The sequence below is a fragment of the Sceloporus occidentalis genome, unplaced genomic scaffold, assembly GCF_023333645.1.
Source record: "Sceloporus occidentalis isolate IW3139 unplaced genomic scaffold, rSceOcc1.0.p SCAF_2, whole genome shotgun sequence".
Taxonomy (NCBI): Eukaryota; Metazoa; Chordata; class Lepidosauria; order Squamata; family Phrynosomatidae; genus Sceloporus; species Sceloporus occidentalis.
This window is the reverse complement of record NW_028316982.1, coordinates 274,788,620-274,810,393: the sequence shown is the minus strand read 5'-3', so window position 1 is coordinate 274,810,393 and position 21,774 is coordinate 274,788,620. Positions and strand designations below refer to the sequence as shown.

At 44.8% G+C, this 21,774-nt stretch overlaps 1 long non-coding RNA gene across 1 annotated transcript; it reads right to left on the bottom strand.

Moving 5' to 3' along the window:
• Positions 1-2,669: 2,669 nt before the first annotated feature.
• Positions 2,670-18,295, bottom strand: LOC149320265 (uncharacterized). The gene is made up of 3 exons (XR_016280295.1): positions 15,687-18,295; positions 7,376-7,496; positions 2,670-2,894 (listed from the first exon to the last, which is right to left on the bottom strand). It is a non-coding gene; the product is annotated as an uncharacterized LOC149320265 (long non-coding RNA).
• Positions 18,296-21,774: the final 3,479 nt, after the last annotated feature.

The window sequence follows — 21,774 nt, the reverse complement described above, 5'->3', positions numbered from 1 at the left end:
CATTCTTGGTAATGTGAGATGGTCTGCTTTGTCAACTTCCTTCATCCATAAAAATCTCTTAATAAGAAAACTGAGGAGATTTTAGAAACCTCCCAAAGGGGCTCCTTTTGGCGTAATTTGGGTGCAATTGTCCTCTTAGTGGCCAAAGACCGATGTTTGTGAAGAATAATAATAAGGGTTGTATTAAAACTCTCCTTCCCATTTCTGATCCCTTTTAAAACCCATCTTCCCCAGAAGGAGCAGAGCTGTGTAATAAGAAAACCCTCTCTGAAAAGAGACACAAAAGACACACAAAGAGACACACTTCCTTCATTTTGGCCCAAGGAGCCTGGCCTCCGTCTCTCTCTGGAGCCTCAGGAGAGAAAGAGAAGCCTCTGTTCAACTGAGGCTCAGAGAAGGTTCCAGAACATTATTCCCCACAGTCACAAGCAGCACAAAATGGCTGCCAGAACACAAAATGGCTGTTGGAGCACAAGGAGGCAGGGACTGGGATTCCAGCCAATCAGGGCCAGGGATGGTGGGAGGGTGGGGACTCTAGCCAATGGCAGCACCTCAGAGTGTCCTCAGGAGGCAATCATGTGTAAAATACATGTCATAAAAACATCACAAAGTATAGACATTCCAATTGCAGTAATCGCAGGGCAGTTATGCTGTTATGACCGGAAGTAAACATATATAAAATTATAATTATATCTACACGCTGATGTTGACCAGAACCTGGGGGGTGTATACATGCGCATTCATATGTACTTACATATTTCTCTATGCATTTCCTTATGTTTAAATTGTATGCAAGTAAAAGAGTATATATAAATATATAAATCATATATATATGATCCAACATATATGTGTACATGTGTTTGCATCTCTCTCTCTCTCTATATATATATATATGTACACACACACGTACACATGCACACGTTCAGACAGGTATCTATAGGTATGTATAGATGTATCTATGGGTATCGTATGCAAGATGTACAGACTTGAAACATTCCATATATATATATATAGATGTGTGTGTGTGTAAGCTCTTAAAAGTATAAGTCTGAGTGCACTTAGATAGAGATGCCTCCATATTTATATATATATATATATACACACACATACACACATACAGATGTATATGCACAAACACACATGCCACATCCATCTGTTGTTGTCCATTGTTCTGGTCCGTTGTTCCAGGTGATGCTGGAGAAGAGGCCCTGCCTCCAACGGAACCAGAGGCTGCAGGAGATGACCAACCCCCCATATTTTAACCCAAACCTTACGGCTGGCAGTGGATCAGAACTCCAAAGCCTGTCTCTTATAGTGGAATCGTAATGGGTTAACAAAGGAAGTGTGTCCCCACTGCTTGGTTAGTTCTCTTTCCGCTTTCAGGGATCAGTGCAGAAGCTCCAGAAGGTGAAATGAGAGCTCACACTCCTGTCACCAATCTAGGTGTTCTTTACATCTAGAGTGGTGAGTAAATACAGAATTGGACTATAAAACTTTTAATCAGACACATAAGAGACCAGATCTGGGTTCAAACACTTTGTATGTAACATTTATTCTAACATTAGGGACATTCATTCTAATATATTACATATCAAGAGGCCTCAAATCATGCACACATTCATACAATGCTCATGCACACAAATCTTCCCAGAGGTCCATCAGTTTTCTGAAAGAGCGATGGGTGCCAGTTCCAGCTGATTTTGGCACACTAGCACCATGGTTTTGAAGATTCCTTTATGCTTTTTAATATGTGCATCATTTTTCCTGATGAGTGACTTCTTGTTCCCATTCCGTTCTTGTTCTGGTGCTCTTTACATCTAGTTGTGTTATACACAGTCCATTCTTCTTTTAGTACATTCGGTTTCATGTCCTTGCATTACGGTGTCTTTATTTTTTTGCACATTCAGTTTGAGCTTTTCTTGCTTCTCTGTGCCAGATCCTTCATCTCATACTTCATCTTCTAATTCTGTCACATTCACACATAACACACCTACCCAGCATGCTACATCTTCCTGTATGGCAGCGGCTTGGACTAGATGGCGCTTGTGGTGCCTTACAAAGCCAGAATCCTATAAATCCATGCTTTGTCATCCTGTGTGTCGGGGGTTGGACTGCATGGGTCCTGTGGTCCATTCTTATTCTAGAATTCTATAAAAAAAAATAAAAACAACAACTACAACAACAACCCAACACAACACAACAACATACAAAAATCAATAACTTTATGAACAGACAACCCTTAAAAACAAAATCACAAGGGCTTTCTCTTATCACCAATGCATTGAAAATATTTTTCTTGTAATACTTCTTAACAAAAACAGTGTTAGTTCACTGCTGGCATTTATGTGGTTTCTCTCCTGCATGGACTCTCTGATGTATAATTATGTATGACTTCGAAGAGAAACATTTCCCACAATGCTGGCATTTGTATGGCTTCTCTCCTGTGTGGACTCTCTGATGTGTCACTAGGTTTGACTTCTGAGAGAAATATTTCCCACAATGCTGGCATTTGTATGGCTTCTCTCCTGTGTGGATTCTCAAATGTTTCACTAGGTGTGACTTCCAACAAAAACATTTCCTACAATGCTGGCATCTGAATGGCTTCTCTCCTGTGTGGATTCTCTGATGTTTCACTAGGTCTGACCTGGAAGAAAAACATTTCTCACAATGCTGGCATTTGTATGGCTTCTCTCCTGTGTGGACTCTTCGATGCATGACAAGGACTGGCTTATAGGCAAAACATTTCTCACAATGCTGGCATTTGTGTGGCTTCTCTCCTGTGTGGACTCTCTGATGTCTCACAAGGTCTGACTTTGAAGAAAAACATTTCCCACAGTGCTGGCATTTATGTGGCCTCTCACATGTATGGACTCTCTCAAGACTGACATGTTCTTCTGGAAAATAATAATAATAATAATAATAATAATAATAATAATAATAATAATAATAAATAGTTTATTTATATCCTGCTTTTCCAATTTTTGATCAAAGCGGCGTACAAGTTTAAGTGAAAAATACATCAAGACAATGACAGACAAGAGTGACTCTCAGAATCAAGAGAGGAATGTGTTACCCCAAGATTTAGCCACCTGTTAACCCTTCCCTATTTGATATAAAATTAATAAAGTTGGAGTGGGTGCCCTGAATTTAGCATTTTTGCAGGTGTGGATCCCTACTCATAGGAGGTAGCAAAGAAGAGATTGTAGGAGAACCTGCCTTGAGAAAATGAGTGGATTTAGCTGCATGATCCATTTATGTCTGTAGAGGGTGAAGGGATTATAGCTAAGGAATGGGACTGGAAGGAAATAGTCAGAAAAAGGCTCTGAGAATCGGTGTGCTAATCCCTTTTGTCTGAGGTACTTGCACCAATAATAATAATGATGATGATGATTTATTTATAGCCTGCCCAATCACAAGGAATCCGGGTGGGTTACAACAATAAAAATAAAGAGAATAAAATAAAATACAGTAAAATAAAAGAGAGCGATGTGAGTTACAGTAAAATTCACAGTTAGGCCTGATGGAAATCGGGCCTGTCTTTTTCACTCCCTCCCAGGTCTGATGAGGACCGTTGGGGCGGAGGGAGGGCTCTTCTTTTTGAGGCCAGAATATAATTTCAATTAAATGTAATTTAATTCTTCTCATTAATTTAAGAGAAGAATTGGTGGACAGAGTGAAGTAAGTCACAGTAAATGGGGAGAGGTTAAACCAAGCCCTCGTTGCATTAAATTTGGTTTCAGACCATTCTTTCCTCACTCAGGAAACTTTCTAAAGGAATTTAAACCTTTTCGTACCCTCAGTTTCTGCCACTAAGCAATAATTATAGCATAAATATCTGCTCCTAGTGGCTGTTCTTCAGCCTCAGTCCAGTTGCAGGCGGACACTCTGCTCCCTATTGCATGGGGTAAGAAAGCCAGGGTACCTTTCCCAAACAGAATTTTAATTTGGGCTATGTCCGGGTCCAATCATATGTAAATCACTGCCGAATCTATTGGCCAAATCCATCCCAGATGTAGCCTGGGTCCGAGGCATGCTCAGCCATCCCCCCCCCCCCGCCCCGCCTTTTAAGCGGAAGCTTCCAACATTAAAAAATGGCCCTGAAGTGCTGCGGGGATTCGAGCTGAATCCAGGATGGATTTGGCTGGTGGATTCAGCAGAGATTTACATATGATAGGACCCAGATGCAGCCCGAATCAGAATTCAATTCAGAAAAGTTAAGCTGTTTTTTTTATCCCATGCGATAGGTTCCTCTGTCGGTTTACATGGCTAAGCACCTCAATACACTCTCCAACCCGACTTGCCATGGGAGCTACTGACTTCTCTCCCCATTCTGGATTCTCAGCAACTGGGATTGAGATCCATCCAGGCAACATATTACCATTAGCAAAGCCTTACATTTATTCACCACTCCCACCTTTGTTACCTAATTCTCTGTGTGCATGTGTGTGCATTTTGCCTTTCAAATGCCTCTGGAGTTCTGTGTGATTGCAGACCTGCTATAGCTTTGCTGGATCCTGAGGTCACTGTTGCCCCAATCAAACTATATCTCCCCTTTGAGCTACGTATCTAATTCCCCTAAAAGCATAGCACTTGCAGGTGTCCTCCCCAGCATTTCAGGTAAAAAAGGGCCTAAGCAAGCTCAGGTAGGAAAAAGAAACATTAGAGAAAAAGGAATTTTTGTGTTGCCCTTTCCTCTCTTCATAGACATTGTTCATAATTGCTAAATGGAAGCCCTTAATATGTCTGAAAACCAGGGCCTGAGCCGGTTCTCACCAGTTCAGTTCTTAAAGCCTGTCAGGTTGGTGGCTGCCTCCCAATCCTCAAGGCCCCTCTCTTGACCCTTCTCAGAGGTCCCTTCCTGTCCACACAGAGCTGGGCGATCCTGGCTTTGCTCCTGCCTTCCTCTCCTGGCTCCCAGAGGCCTGGTCCCCTTCCCTTTCTCCCTCGGCTCTCCAACGTTCCCTCTTGCCCATCCGCACTGCTTTACCATTTCTCCTTCAGCATCTCTTTCCTGCCTTTCTGTTTTCCCATTCCCTCCATCTCTCTATCACAGACACACACCCACAGCATGTGATGCACAAAAGGGACACTCTGAGTCCCATTTGTTCAGAAAGGCAGGATAATCAATATACAAATAAGTCATTGGGAAAGGAAGAGCAAGGGGGCTGGGACCTGGACTCCAATTTTGGTGAGGGTCAAGTGCCAGCCTTAAGGCATCTATAAGACAGGGATGGGCTAATGTTGAGGATGGGGGGGGGTCACACTGGCCCACAGCGGATCTCAGGAGCAACCTAACATTGTATTGTCTGGGGGTGAAATGAAATACTATTTTGCTCCTCAATATCCCACAGCATCCTTTTGGGGGGAAAGAGGCCATTTTGCCACTATTGGGCCCTCTCTGAGCTATTGTAGGGCCAAGGGAGGCCTTTTCCCCAAGAAGACTCTCCTGAGCCTGATAAGCCTGGAAGAAGGGCCAAAAAAGGCAGGAGACTTAGGTCCTTTCCAGAAGGGCACCCTAGTAGGTACTGTGTATGTACTAGGGTTGACGGGGAGCATCTCTTTCAGATGCCCCCAACTCTAGTATGTACACAGTAGGTACAAAATGTTGGCACCCATTCTACATGCAGATGGTGGTGCCCATTAGGACGTCACGATCGCGCTGCCTCCAAACAGAGTGGCATGGACGTGACGTCCTGGCGTCGCCAAAGGGCGCTTGTGGAGCCCTTTCCGCGGCGCAGGAAGGAACTCCGTTTCGGAGCTCCTTCCTTCATTTGTGTCACTGGCACAGCCTTTAGAAAGCTGCGCCAGCGATAGAAAAGAGAAAGGGACTGAGGGCCCCCTTTCTCCTTTCGCCGCCACTGTTGGGGTGTCCTTGGGGTTTGAAGCCCCAAGGACACCCTTTCCAGGCCGCGGCCTGGAAAAGCAGCGGATTGGGGCCTCAGGGCTGCCGCTGTGGCAGCTGAGGCCCCGATCTGTTGATGAAAGAGGCGGGTACAGGCCACCCCAAAGGGGCAGTTTTTAAACAGCCCTACTCAGGGATGTGCTGAGGAGCATTTGGGGGTGAAAAGCATTTATCTCCATAATTCCTTCCCACAGAATCCTAGAATTGGCAGTTTAGAATGGGATATTTAGAATCCTTAGAAAGTGGAGAGCAATAGCGCCTCACCAAACTACAAATTCCAAGATTACACAGGATATTGTTATGACAATTAAACTACGTGTGAAAGCAGCTTAGGACTCATAGTAGACCACAAGTTAAACATGAGGCAGCTGAAAAGGTCAATATAATCCTAGGCTTTACCAATAAAAGTATAGTGTCTAGATCAAGAGTGCCACTCTATTTTGCTTTGGTCAGGCCTCACTTGAAATAACATTGTGTCTAGTTCTTGGCGCCACAATTCAAAAAGGATGTTGAGAATCTGGAGAGTATCCAAAGGAGGGCAACCGAAAAGGTGAAGGAACTGAAAACCATAAAGCCCTATGGGAAGTGGCTTAGGAGCTGGCTATGTTTATCCAGGAGAAGAGAAGGTTAAGAGTGGATATAATAGCCCTGTTCAAATATTTGAAGAGATGTCACATTGATGGATCAAGCTTGCTTTCTCCTATTCCAGAGAAAAGGAGAGGAACAGTGGATGCAAGCCACAGGGAAAGAGATGCCACCTAAAGATTAGGAGGAACTTCCTAACAGTAAGGGCTGTTCGAGAGTGCAATATACTCCCTCAGAGTGTGGTGGAGTATCATTATTGTTATTATTGGCCTGGTACAAATGGGCGCATTGTGGCATGCCGGCGGTGATTTTAGGGTTCGGGAGCGCACAGTAACCGCACACTCCCAAAGCCTAATACTTATGGGCAGCACAATCTTGATGCAGTGCCATCCATACGGCACACGCATCCATGACGTGTCTTGTGTGACACGCCCAAACAGCACGGCGCATAAGACATATCACCGTGACGCCCCAGGGTGCAAATGGTGCCTTGGTGGCATCACAGGAAGGAGCTCCATTTCTGAGCTCCTTTTGGCTGCAGATCGTTCTTGCGGCCATGGGGTTGCTGCAGCAATGATCCAGCGGAGAAAGGGACAGCCTCTGGTCACCCCTTTCTTCTAATCTGTACTGAGCCATTGTTATTATTATTAAGATTTATTTCTAAAGCACTACTTCTTTGGAGATCTTTAAACAAAGGCTGGATGACTATCTGTTCGGGGTGCTTTGAATGTGTATTCCTGCATGGCCAGGGGTTTAACTGGATGGCCCTTGTTGTCTATTCCAACTCTATGATTCCATAATTCTAAAGTGGAAACATAGCACCATGACAATGTAGTATGAAAGGACCCTCAGTCTTCATAGGAAGGGCAGTGGAGTCAAGTTCCTTACCCACAGAGGCCACATTCTCATAATTCTCCATCATCACATAGCTGTACAGAAGTCTCTGCTTCTTTGTCAAGAGTTTCCATTCATCCTCGGTGAAATATATCGCCACATCCGCAAAAGTCACCTGCAATAGAAAATAGCCCTCATCCAGAGAGTGACTAATAAAAGGGGAGGAAAGCACATGGTGCATCCCAAATATTATTTCATTACTTCAGAATTCAGCCCAAGAAACAAACTTTAAATAATGTTAGCAAGCAAAAAGCTACTGCCTTTGAAATCCAGTTTGTCTCGAATCCTTTGTGGAAGAGAAAACTGAATTTCTCAAGCAGCCTCCATGCTTTTGCACAGCAAAACTTGTGGGTGTTGATAAGGTAAAACATGCCAATGCTGTCCCAATTTAAAAGATATTTTAAAACCTTTGTTGGAGGTAGGAACCTCAAATAGTACAGGTCCCATCCATTGGCCTTCTCTTTATCATTCTCCCGTGAAGCCTAAAATGTGGTATATTCACATACATATAACATATCAGATATCATAGTTTTGTGGATTTGGGATGATACTGCTATATGGCCAACATGGCTCCCCCTGGATATGTCAATTGCATGTGTGTGTGTGTGTGTGTGTGTGTGTAGGATAAAATCTGGGAAGCAAAGCTCTGAGTTTCTGACATTCAGAGCAAAGCTCTGAGTTTCTTGGTGTCAATAGGAAGGTCTTTTCACATCATCCTGTTTCCCATCCATTTCCTCCTGGGTTCACCCCACTCCATTTTCTTCCAGAGCCCCCCAGCTCTCTCTCCCCTCCAAGGGACTGACTGGGTCTGTGGCCTTCAAGTATGGCCTCCTTTGGAGGAAATGGTGAGCTAACAGGGAGGGCTGGAGGACAAACTCTGCCAGAGCTGGAGAACCATGGTGGCTGCATTACTGGCTCTGGTCGAAGGTAGGGCAGCCCTTGCGGAGGGCGAGGAATGCCTGGAAAAGACACCCCAGCCCCACCATCACCAGACACATGGAGGTTAGAAGTCAGGTGCTCTGCCTTCCCTGAGGCCATCTCAGTAGCAAGAGCCCCACAGAGTGAGAGTCCAAAAGGACAGGGGGCTACCTGGGTCTCGGACATTTCCTATCCCTTCTTGTTCCTCCCAGGAATGGTCTTGTGCAGTTGCTTGCATGGCCAGAGGAATGTAGCCCATAGCAATGTGTTGTGGCTGGGAAGACCCGTTTCTGTCCCACTGACCACTGGGGCTGAGCTCTGAGGGGGTGAGAGGAGAGGGTCAGGGGTCAGAGGAAGGGACACAGACCAGGTTCAATGCTGCAATATCTTTCACACAGTTGGTCTCAAGGGTGCTGCAAAATCCCTCTGCACACAATCACTACATCTTATAAGTATAACCCACCCAATCATATTTGACTCACTATTATTCAGTCTGAACCATCAAATGATTTTCATTACCACGATAAGGGCCTGAATCATACTATTAGTCTCAGCCCAAGAAGACCTATTGATCCCATAGGATTTACAACCATGTGTGGAATAAGCTGAGTTTCACAAGTATTGTGATTTCACATAAGCAAAACTGTCTCTGGTCATCGCCAGAGTAGACCCACTGAATCAGCTGAATTTACCTATCTGTTGAAGAATCGTTTATAATAATAATAATAATAATGATTTATTTATAGCCCGCCCAATCACAAGGAATCCAGGCGGGTTACAACAGTAAAAATAAAGAGAATAAAATAAAATACAATAAATAAATAAAATACAATAAAATTACAGAGAGCGAAGTGAGTACATTCACAGTTAGGCCTGATGGAAGTTGGGCCTCTCTTTTTCATTCCCTCCCAGGTCTGATGATAATGTCATGGAGGGAGGGCTCTTCTTCTTGAGGCAAGGATTTTATTTTAATTAATTTTAATTCTTCTCATTAAATTTAAGAGAAGAATTGGTGGACAGAGTGACATAAGTCACAGTAAATGGGGAGAGGAACTAGGTAGGGAAGGCCTGCTGGAAGAGATCCGTCTTAAGAGCCTTCTTAAAGGCTGTAAGAGTAGAAATGTCACGGATCTCCTTCGGCAGGTCGTTCCATGTCTTTGGAGCCGCAATGGAAAAGGCCCTCTGGGTGACTGAAGTGAGCCTAGATTTTATTGGCTGAAGTAGATTCTTCCCCTTCGAGGACCTTAGAGTGCGGGACGGACAGTATGGAAGGAGGCGATCCCTTAAGTATTCTGGACCCAAGCCATGTAGGGCTTTGAAGGTAATCACCAACACCTTGTACCTTGGCCGGAAACTAATTGGCAGCCAGTGAAGGGATTTCAAAACCGGTGTTATGAATTTAGGCTAATGCTGCTTATTCGTGTTGCCTGAGAGGTTGTGACTTCAGGCTGCTCCTTCCTTACCTGAACACATGAGACTGGCCCATTGCTATCTCAGACTGATGCTCCTTTTCTGAAGGACTGACACTAACTCATTGCGACTTTGGGCTGATGCTCCTTCCCTGAAGGATTAAGATGGGCTTATTGACTTCAGGCAGGTGTTCCTTACCTGAAGGATTGAGCCTGGCCCTTAGCGACCAAAGGGTTGTGATCTGTGTCTGAAGCATTGAGACTGTGCCATTGTGATCTCAGGCTAATGCTCCTTGCCTGAAGCATTGAGACTGTGCATTCAAGCTGATGCTCCTGGGTTGAAGGATTTAGACTATCCCATTGTGACTTCAGGCTGATGCTTCTTTCCTGAAAGACTGGGGATGGCTCATTGTGACCTCAGGCTGATTCTTGTTGCCTGAGAGGTTGTGACTTCAGGCTGCTCCTTCCTTACCTGAACACATGAGACTGGCCCATTGCTATCTCAGACTGATGCTCCATTTCTGAAGGACTGACACTAACTCATTGTGACTTTGGGCTGATGCTCCTTCCCTGAAGGATTAAGATGGGCTTATTGACTTCAGGCAGGTGTTCCTTACCTGAAGGATTGAGCCTGGCCCTTAGTGACCAAAGGGTTATGATCCTTGTCTGAAGCATTGAGGCTGTCCCGTTGTGATCTCAGCCTGAGGCACCTTTGCTGAAGGATTGTGACAGGACTATTATGAGTTCAGACTGATGCTCCTTGCCTGAAGGATGAGACTGGCCCATTGTGATCCTTACCTGAAGCATTTAGATTGTCCCATGGTGATCTCAAAGACATCCAGTCCAACCTCCTTCTGCCATGAAGAAAATCTCAATCAAAGCATATCTGACAGATGGCCGTCCAGACTCTGTTTAAAGGCCTCCAAAGAAGGAGACTCCATCATTCTCTATTGAGGGAGTGTGTTCCACTGTCAAACAGCCCTTTCTGTCAAGAAGTTCCTCCTAATGTTGAGCTGGAATCTCTTTTCCTGGAGCTTGCATCCATTGTTCTGGGTTCTCTTCTCTGGAGCAGCAGAAAACAAGCTAGCTGCCTTCTCAGTATGACATCCCTTCAAATATTTAAACAGGGCTTTCATATCACCTCTTAACCTTCTTTTCTCCAGGCTAAACATCCCCAGCTCCCTAAGTCTCTCCATTGTGGTGGCCTTCCTCTGGACATACTTCAAAATTGTGAATGTTGATCCTGTCCTCTGGAGTATTAGCTACTCCTCCTACTTTGGCGTCATCTGTACATTTGATAAACATGTCCTCTATTAAAGCAGGGCTGCACAAGTTCCGAGAGTCAGGCGTTCTTCTTTGTGAGAGTCTATTCATGATTTCTACTAGGGGTTTAATTAGCTCTTTCTGTAAGCTCTTGTAATATATTGCTCTTGGGCCATCTGGCCCTGGCGCTTTGGGTGCCTTGGTTTTACTGATTGCTTCTAGCACCTCAGGAGCCGTTATTGGTTTATTAAGTCCAATTCTCTGTTCTTCATCAATCTTTACTACGTCTTTTCTGTCTAAAGAGTCTTGTATCCTTTTCTGGGAAATATAGAATCATAGAATCATAGAATCGTAGAGTTGGAAGAGACCACTAGGGCCATCCAGTCCAACCCCATTCTGCCATGCAGGAAATCCAAATCAAAGCATCCCTGACAGATGGCCATCCAGCCTCTGTTTAAAGACCTCCAAGGAAGGAGACTCTATCACCCTCCGAGGAAGGAGTGCATTCCACTGCCGAACAGCCCTTACTGTCAGGAAGTTCGTCGTAATGTTCAGGTGGAATCTCTTTTCCTGTAGCTTGCATCCATTGTTCCGGGTCCTGTTCTCTGGAGCAGCAGAAAATAAGCTTGCTCCCTCCTCAATATGACATCCTTTCAAATATTTAAACAGGGCTATCATATCACCTCTTAACCTTCTTTTCTCCAGGCTAAACATCCCCAGCTCCCTAAGTTGTTCCTCATAGGGCATGGTTTCCAGACCCTTCACCATTTTTGTCGCCCTCCTTTGGACACGCTCCAGTTTCTCAATGTCCTTTTTGAATTGTGGCGCCCAAAACTGGACACAATATTCTAGGTGGGACCTGACCAAAGCAGAATACAGTGGCACTATTACTTCTCTTGATCTAGACACTATACTTCTATTGATGCAGCCTAAAATTGCATTGGCCTTTTTAGCTGCCGCATCACACTGTTCACTCATGTTCAACTTGTGGTCTACTTGGACTCCTAGATCCCTTTCACACGTAGTTTCATTCAGCCAGGTGTCCCCCATAATCCTATATCTGTGCATTTTATTTTTCTGCCCTAAGTGCAATACCTTACATTTCTCTGTGTTGAATTTCATTTTGTTAGCTTTGGCCCAGCTTTCTAGTCTATTCAGGTCATTTTGAATCTTGATCCTGTCCTCTGGAGTATTAGCTGTTCCTCCTAATTTGGTGTCATCTGCAAATTTGATAAGTATGCTCCCAATTCTGTCATCCAGGTCATTGATAAAGATGTTGAATAGCACTGGGCCCAGGACAGAGCCCTGTGGGACCCCACTGGTCACTTCTCTCCAGGATGAAAAGGAGCCATTGTTGAGCACCCTTTGGGTTCGGCCGGTCAACCAATTACAGATCCATTTAACAGTTCCTTTGTCTAGCCCACATTTTACAAGCTTGTTTGCAAGAATGTCATGGGAAACCTTGTCAAAGGCCTTACTGAAATCAAGATATACTATATCCACAGCATTCCCTTCATCTACCAAGCTGGTAATTTTGTCAAAGAAAGAGATTAGATTTGTCTGGCATGACTTCTTTCTCTGAAACCCATGTTGACTTTTTGTGATGATGGCATTGCCTTCTAGATGTTCACAGACTCTCTGTTTAATGATCTGCTCCAGAATCTTTCCTTGAACTGATGTCAGACTAACTGGACGATAATTGTTGGGATCCTCTTTTTTCCCCTTTTTGAAGATGGGGACAACGTTTGCCCTCCTCCAGTCGGCTGGGATCTCTCCTCTTCTCCAGGAGTTTTCAAATATGATTGCCAATGGCTCTGATATTACTTTTGCCAGTTCTTTTAATACCCTTGGATGGAGTTCATCTGGTCCTGGAGACTTAAATTCATTTAGATTAACAAGGTGTTCCTCTACTATCTCTTTATTTATTCTGTGCTGAAATTCCCCTATTCTGTCCTCTGCTCCATTATCCTCAGGTTGAGCACCCTTTGCCTTTTCTGAGAAGACGGAGGCAAAGAAGGTGTTGAGGAATTCTGCCTTTTCTCTATCTCCTGTTAGCATTTTGCCATCTTCTCCACGCAGTGAACCTACCGTTTCCTTCTTCTTCCTCTTGCTGCGGACATATCCAAAAAAGCCCTTTTTGTTGTTCTTAACCTCTCTAGCAATCCTGAGTTCATTCTGCGCTTTAGCTTTTCTGACTTTACCCCTACAAATGCCTGCTATTTCTTTGAATTCCTTTTTCGTGATTTCCCCCTTTTTCCATTTCTTATACATGTTCTGTTTCAAACTCATCTCGGTTGAAAGTTCCTTAGTCATCCATCCTGGTTTCTTGAGACACCTCCCGTTTTTCTTTCTCACTGGAACTGTTTGAAATTGTGCCTTCAGTATCTCCCTTTTGAGAAACTCCCATCCGTCCTGAACTCCTTTATCTTTTAGTATTTCTGACCATGGAATCGCCCTCAATACTTCTCTAAGTTTACTGAAATCCGCTCTCCTAAAGTCTAGGATGCGTGTCTGACTCTGCCTGGCTTCTCCTTTCCACTGTATTACAAACTCCAGGAGAACATGGTCACTTCCACCTAAGGATCCCACCACTTGCACCCCATTAACCAAGTCATCCTTGTTGGTTAGGATCAGATCTAAAATAGCTGACCCCCTTGTTGCCTCTTCCACCTTTTGGACCATGAAATAGTCTTCCAGGCAAGCGAGGAATTTGCTAGACCTTGAGGATTTTGCTGAGTTTGACTTCCAGCAAATATCAGGATAGTTGAAGTCGCCCATCACTACTACATCTCTCCTTTCTGAGTGTGTGGTCATCTGTTCTAGAAAGATATCATCCAATTCCTCAGTCTGACTTGGGGGTCTGTAGTAGACTCCCACCGTAACACCCTTGTTGTTTCCCCCCCCCCCCTTTGATTCTTATCCAGATGCTCTCCACCTGGCTTCCATGATTGATGTCCAGGATCTCTTCACTGGTGTAAATATCTCTGACATATAGTGCTATTCCTCCTCCTTTCCTGTTTGGCCTATTTCTCTTAAAAAGGTTATACCCCTCTATTTCCACATTCCAATCATGAGACTCATCCCACCAGGTTTCAGTGATGCCTATTATATCATATTTGCTTTGTTGTACTAGGAGTTCGAGTTCATCTTGCTTATTTCCCATGCTCTGTGCATTAGTGTAGAGACATCGCAGACCATGGTTCCCTTTTACTTGCTGCCTGTGCAAGTTTTTTTGCCTCCCACTGCTGGGTCCTTGCACTGTTTGCCTTGTTTCCTCTATGTCAGTTTGACTATTTTCGCCATCCCTTGCGCCTTCCTTAATATTGTCTGGAAGACATCCTCGAAATCAGCGAGGCCCTACCTGCTTAAACTCCACCCTGAACCCAGATCCCTACCAGAAAGGAAGCACCTTCAGAGGGGTCCTCTGCAACTGGGAAACCTGACTAAAAACAAAGATGGACAACGAACGGTCAGTGAACCAGAGCAAAGCTCCTCTGAAGAAATCCTGCCAAGAAAATCCAAGTCCTTTCTTACTTATGGAGGGCCCAAGGCAAACCTATCAGCAAGTTTCCTCAGCCGCTTTCTTCAGAGGGAGGGTTACCATTGCTATCCTCTAAGGCTGAGACAGTGTCACCTGCTGAGGATCAGCCCACAGGTTTCATGGCTCAGCCGGGATTTGAACCCTGGTCTCCAGAGCCATACTCCAGCATCCAAACCACAACTCCACACTGGCTTTTTAAGTTGAACTGCCATAAACTGAATAAGAGATACTCCAGCTATTCTGCTCCCCTGGACCATCATAACACCAGGCTCTCCCCAAACTATACATCCCAGCTTTCCACAGAAAGAACCATGGCAGTGAAAGTGGAATCAATATGGTGACATATGTGTGTGTGTGTGTGCGCGCACACACATGCACATGCGCTAGGGTTAGGGGAAAAAGACCCCCGTGAATATGGAAAATCCACAAATAATAAAAACGCCATGTTTTTACCTGAGAGGACGCCTCTCTAGAAATCTCTAGGTCTTCTGGTGCTAATCTGTGCTCACCGTCCAACAGACACTGACCATAGAACTGCAGAGAAGGAGCTACAAAGGCCTAGTAGAGTGTTCTCTCTAGGAACCACTAGGCCCCCCAGGGCAACTCTGTCGCCAACGTCCGACAGACACTGACCATAGAACTGCCCTGGAGGAGCTACATATGCCTAGTAGAGTGTCCTCTCTAGGAATCTCTAGGTCCTCCAGGGCAACTTTGTGGCCAGCGTCCGATAGACACTGACCATGGAACTGCATTGGAGGAGCTACAAAGGCCTAGTAGAGTATCCTCTCTAGGAATCTCTAGGTCCTCCAGGGCAACTCTGTGGTCAACATCCGACAGACACTGACCATAGAACTGCGCTGGAGGAGCTACAAATGCCTAGTAGAGTGTCCTCTCTAGAAATCTCTAGGTCCTCCAGGGCAACTCTGTGGCCAACATCCGACAGACACTGACCATAGAACTGCGCTGGAGGAGCTACAAAGGCCTAGTAGAGTGTCCTCTCTAGGAATCTCTAGGTCCTTCAATGCGACTTTTAGGTAAAGTTGACCACACAGTTGCACTGGAGGAAGTAGATATCCCTAGAGAACAGATTAATCAAACCTATAAATGATCAAAGCTGCAGGTATGGAGGGATGACTGTACACACACACACACACACACACACACACGTACTTACAATTGAGTAAATGATCGAGTCCAGTGGAGACTCTCTTCCATCATCCATGGCTGGTGCTCATTGGTCGGGGTCTTCCTCCTCCTCGGCCGAACCCTTCCTTTCCTTCTTCTCCGCCTGGATAGGATGCAGCTGTCTCTCGTGGCATAGGGACGAAAAGAAGGGGAGAAAAACAAAGGTTCAGCGTACAGCTGTAGGGCGACAAAGGGGTGTCCTGGCTGGATCTCCTGAGCCCCTAGCCTTAACATCTTGCTCAGTGGGTTCCTCCCGTTTCTATGAAGGCCCTTGGGTGCCACTCTCACGGCCTCACACATTACCCTCAGTCCTTACCTGCCTCCTCCTCCCATTAACTTTGGCCTGGTCTAGAGAAGAACGCATTGGATTTAGCTCAGCCTCTATAAGCCACCCCCAGCCCAGCTAAACCATGGCCCTCCCGACTGTCTTTAAAAATGAGGGAGGGTCATCCTCCCTCCGGAAGGGCAGAGAAGGAACCCAGGCGGTGTTAAGCACCATGTTAAGAGAAGCCTGGTTCGGACTACTGCACAAAAACCCTTTCCTCACTGACCTCCTAACCTTCATTGCCAGCCAGTGCTCTTGGCCTAATTCTAACTACGATGGGACCCTGTCGAGACGTGCAGCGCACCAGGAAACCCGGAATCCCTCCCCGTATTTCTGCCCATGGATTCCGATTAGAGAACGCACCCCAGTCCAGCTGTTTCCCTTTCCCACCTCCGTTCTTCCCACTGTCTCTCTTCCAAAAGGTCCAGTTGCAGCTTAGAGAACGAATGGCCAGGGATGGCAAAAGGCTCTACTTCCAGTTTGGGGGCGCTGGGGTTGGAGGGGAGCCCCAGAGGAAATCCTCCCCAACCCATCCTGCCATGCAGGTCCACTCAGCAAAGGTGCTCCTGGAAGGCTGGATTTTAAAGGGACTTCCTTCAAAGGAGGAGTCTGCAGTCCGGCTTCTGCCTCTTTCTCCTTCTGCCCAGAGAAAGGTTTGCCCGATGCGGACAACAGAGACCCATTCCTGGCGGAGGATGCCAAGAGCCACGCTGGAGGGGAGCAAGGAAAGGTGCCCCTGCCTTCACGGGGAACGCCACGGAGACCGGCCATCTTGGTCGCCAGAGGGGCCTGCCAGGGCTTTCAGGATTAGAAGGGAGAGGGGTCTGGGAGGACCTTGGAGGCTGACTGCAAGAGGCATCTTCCAGTTAATCCCAAAGGTGCCCTTCTGCAAAGGGAGGGGGCTCTTTGGTTTCAGGGGGCTTTTCAGGTTTAAGCAGGGAAGCTATTTATCGGGGTGGTATTTTTTAAACAAACAAATTAAATAAAATTAGATAATAAAATAATAAACTAAAATAAAAAAATACATGGCGGCCCTTAAAACTATTTAATTATGTTCTTTGTTCTGGGGATTTTATTTTATTTTAGGGTTTTTAAAATAAAAGTCTGGGAGCAAGATGGCGGGTCCCCACAGCGTCCCCCACTGCGCCAGGGGCACGTCCCCTGGCTCTCCCTCCGGTGGGGCTCGAAGCATGCTCTGCCAGGGATGCCCCTCTGCGCTCTGCGTTGGGCAAACGGTCAGAAAGTCTCTACCCAGAAGGCCAAAGGGGCTGAAGCCGCTACAGCACCCCAAAACGGAGGCAGGGTGTTTTGCCCCCCTGGGAGATTAGCTCTCCAAGCTGCAAGTGGACGTTTCGGAAGAGAAACAACGGGACGGACGATTGGACAAAGAAACGGCTGAACTGAGCCACGCCCTCAGAATCTAAATGCATGGATAGACCTATGGGCAGAGACAACGGTTTCTCAGTGCGCTGCGTCGGCTCACAAAGGTCCCATGGCAGTTAGAAGCCCCCTTCCTGTCACTACCTTCAAGGGATGATGAAGAGGGAGGCCATGAAGGCCCCCCGGAACTACGCCTAATCCCTCCGAAAACAACGGTCAGGAAAAATCAGATTACCAAGTCTTCCATAGATGTGAGTTACATTTGCTTGTGGCAGCCATGGCCACCCTCTGGCTAGAGCAAAGTGAAATTAAAAAGCCCTACTAACCCAAGCCTTTATCTTTAAATAAGCAGCATCCATGAAGGATGCTCTCTCTGTCATTTCTACTTTTATTCTAGAGCTAATCTCTCTCTCAACTGATCACGGAGTTCACAACTATAGAAGAATAAATCTCTTCGGAGGTCATACAGACCAACCCTGACAGAGACGGCAGGAATCCTCACTGAAGGAGGCCTGACAGATGACAGAACCTCTGCTCTGAAATCTCCAAGGAAGGAGAGCCCAAGGAAGGCGCATGAGGCGTCGTTTTGGGCATAGCTGACACTAAGCCTCTCTTTCCTGTTTCTGTTGGTCGAGGACCATGATAAAGATTCTGTCGTACTCTTCTCTTCTACATAATACTCCCATACTCCCACATTCAAAATCTTTGTTGGCTTCTGTCATCCTCTTCATCTGCTCCAATAAGGGCTGCAGGAAAGTCAGAGAGGCTTTGCTTTAATAGGCAACACAATCTATAGAGGCCTCCTCCCTCCGTTTTTCCTGGGCCTGGTTCAAACTTTCCTCTCTCTTTAGGAAGATTTCTCCCAGTAGAGAGAAACCTGCCTATTGCCTCAACTCAGATGAGGCGACCTGCATATAGGTGCAGGAATGAGAGGTGCCTTTTTCAAGGCCAGTGAAATTTCATGCTTATCTTCAAAGCTAATTTACTTAAGTTGTATTTTATTTTGTATATAACGTAATATAAATTATAAAATAAATGGCTGAAAATTAAAAGAATTTTTTAAAAAGGAAAAATCCACAAAAGAAAGACAAATACAATTAAAAAATACAAGATAATGTAAGTAAAATTATTAAACTATAACATGCATTTGAATTTAATATTAAATGACAAGTAACATAAAATGAAAGATAAAATTATTCACGGACAGAGTCCAGGTTACGATTTTAATTTCACATCTTATTTATTATTAGGATTTTAATTTATGTGTTATTTTTGCATTATTTTTCCCATTTAATTTTATAATTATAATTTAAAGGCTGATTGTCTAAGAAGGATTCCTCTTTAATCTCCAGCCCTACTATGTTTGCAGATGGTCAAAAATGAACAAATAAAATGCATTTACAATTGAAAATAAAAATTAAATAATAATTAACAATAAAAGATGTTTTTATCAGACCCATTAATGACAGAGGCCTGCATGGGACCAATATGATAAAATAAATGTTGCACTCACGGAGTAACTGAATAATGAAACAAATGTTGCACCAAACAATTAAGTGAATATAAATTCAATACATGTTTTGCCCACCATCAAAGTAAGTAATAATAAAAAAAATTGCACTCACTGACTAAGTGAATAATAAATAAAATAAATCAGGCCTCTGGCAAACGAAGAGTAAATAAAATAAATGTTACACCCATAAAGTAAGTTATAAATACAATAAATAAATTGCACCCACAAACAATGTAGATAAGTAAAATAAACATTGCACCTACTAACTAGGTAAATAATAGAGATTGCAACCACCAGCTAAGTAAATAACTTTTATTTTACTATTAACTCCTTCAGTGTGTAGCATTTATTTTACTACTTAGTTGGTGAGTGGGTGCAACATTTATTTTATTTATTCTTTACTTAGTTGGTGGGCCAAACTTTACTTTATTCTTTACTTAAATGGTTGGTGTCACATTTATTTTAATATTTACTTAGTGGTGGGTTTAATTTTTACTTAATTTATTACTCCCATAGTTGGAGGAGGTGCCTTTTTTACTTATTATTTCTATAGTCAGTGGGTGCAATATTTATTTCATGTATTATTTCCTTAGATACTATGAGCAACATTTAGATTATTATTTACTAAGTTTGGGAGTGCAAGATTTATTTCAGCTATTATTTTCATTTTATTTTGCGTTTTGTTTAATTTTATATTTTGATTTTTGTATTTGATTTTATACATTATTTAATTTCTACTTATTTATTGTATATATTATTATTATTATTATTATTATTATTATTATTATTTCATATCCTTTTATTTCGGGGTGTCATTCCTCAGTGGACACATCAGGCGCTGCCAGGGAGCTCCTAGGCCCTCTGCGAAGCCCTTTACTTCCATTGGCTGCCGCTCCTTCCCTTAATCCTCCCAGTTCCTCCATTCAACAGAGTGATTTCCCTTCAGGGTGCAGTGCCTCAGTGCGGACACAGGAGGGCGATAGAGAGCAAGAAACGAGGCGCTGCCTCCCAGCGACGTAACATCAGAGAATTCAAGTAGACCCAGAGAAGGGCCAAACTGCGGACTTTGTCCTTTAGTGGAAGTGTGACCCTGTCCAGGACTGGATGGCAAATCTCCCTGCCTGGACTTGGGGTACCTATCAGGAGTACCTCTGTTTTCTCTGGATTCAACTTGAGTTTGTTTTCCCTCATGCACCCCATTACTGACCCCAGGCAGGCATCCAGAGGAGAGGTGCCAACCTTAGTCACTCTGTCAGTCAGATTCATGGAGAAATAGATCTGGGTGTCATCAGCATACTGATAACACCGTGCTCCAGGTCTTCAGATAATAATAATAATAATAATAATAATAATAATAATAAAAAATTTATTTATACCCCGCCCTTCCATGAGTATGATCAGGGCGGCTTACAAAATTTATAAAAACATTTCAATACAAAGTTAAAAATTCAATAAACAGTTAAAAACAGTTACTACAAAAACGGGAACAGGAAAACAATAAAATACACCTATCAAGGGCAAAAAAGAGCAAAAATTTACATCGGTCCGGAGTTGAAAAGGAAAAAGGAGCAGGAAAATAAATAAACAATCTAAGGTGGGAAGGCCAGCCGAAATAGATATGTTTTCAGCTGTTTTTTAAAGACAGCTAATGAGGCGGTGGAGCGAACCTCTGCAGGGAGCTTGTTCCAATGTGAAGGGGCAGCAATAGTAAAAGCCCTCTGTGAGGTCCGTGTAAGGTTAGACCTAGGGACCTCCAACAGTTTAGTCCCGGAAGTTCTGAGTGTGCGAGGCGGATTATATGGGGAGAGGCGGTCCTCCAAGTACCCTGGGCCCAAGCCATTTAGGGCTTTATAGGTCAAAACCAACACCTTGTATTGAGCTCGGAAGCGAATAGGCAGCCAGTGGAGGTCTTTTAAAATAGGTGTTATATGGTCCGACCTGGAGCTACCAGCGACCAATCTAGCTGCCATGTTCTGCACCAATTGCAGCTTCCGAGTTTGGTACAAGGGTTGCCCCATGTAGAGCGCGTTGCAGAAGTCCAATCGAGAGGTTACCAAGGCATGTACAACAGATTCAAGGTCCTTTCGGTCCAGGTAGGGACGCAGCTGGCGTATCAGCCGAAGCTGGTAACAAGCACTCCTGACTGTCGCATCCACCTGAGAAGTCAGCTGGAGCGACGAATCAAGGAGTACTCCCAAGCTGCGCACCGAGTCCTTCAGGGGGAGCGTGACCCCGTTTAGGACCGGGTGACAGATCTCACCACCAGAAACCGGGGAACCTATCACTAGTACTTCCGTTTTCCCTGGATTCACACTGAGTTTGTTCTCCCTCATCCAGCCCATTACCGACGCCAAGCAGGCATCTAGAGGAGAGATGCCATCCTTAGTTACTGCATCAGTCGGAGACATAGAGAAAATTATCTGGGTGTCATCAGCGTACTGATAACACCGCGCCCCATGTCTCCGGATGATCTCTCCCAGCGGCTTCATGTAAATATTGAATAGCATAGGGGACAAAATTGCTCCCTGAGGGACACCAGATGTCAGGGCCCTCCTATCGGAGCGACAGTCCCCCAGCTCCACCATCTGGGATCTACCCGAGAGGTAGGAATGGAACCACTGCAAAGCAGTGCCCCCAATTCCCAACTCCCTCAGGCGTCCCAGAAGGATACCATGGTCGATGGTATCGAAGGCCGCTGAGATGTCCAAGAGCACCAACAGGGACACGCTCCCCCTGTCCATGCCCAGACGGAGATCATCAACTAAAGCGACCATGGCAGTCTCAACTCCATAGCCCACCCGGAAGCCGGTTTGAAATGGGTCCAGAAAATCGGTGTCGTCCAAGATCGACTGAAGCTGG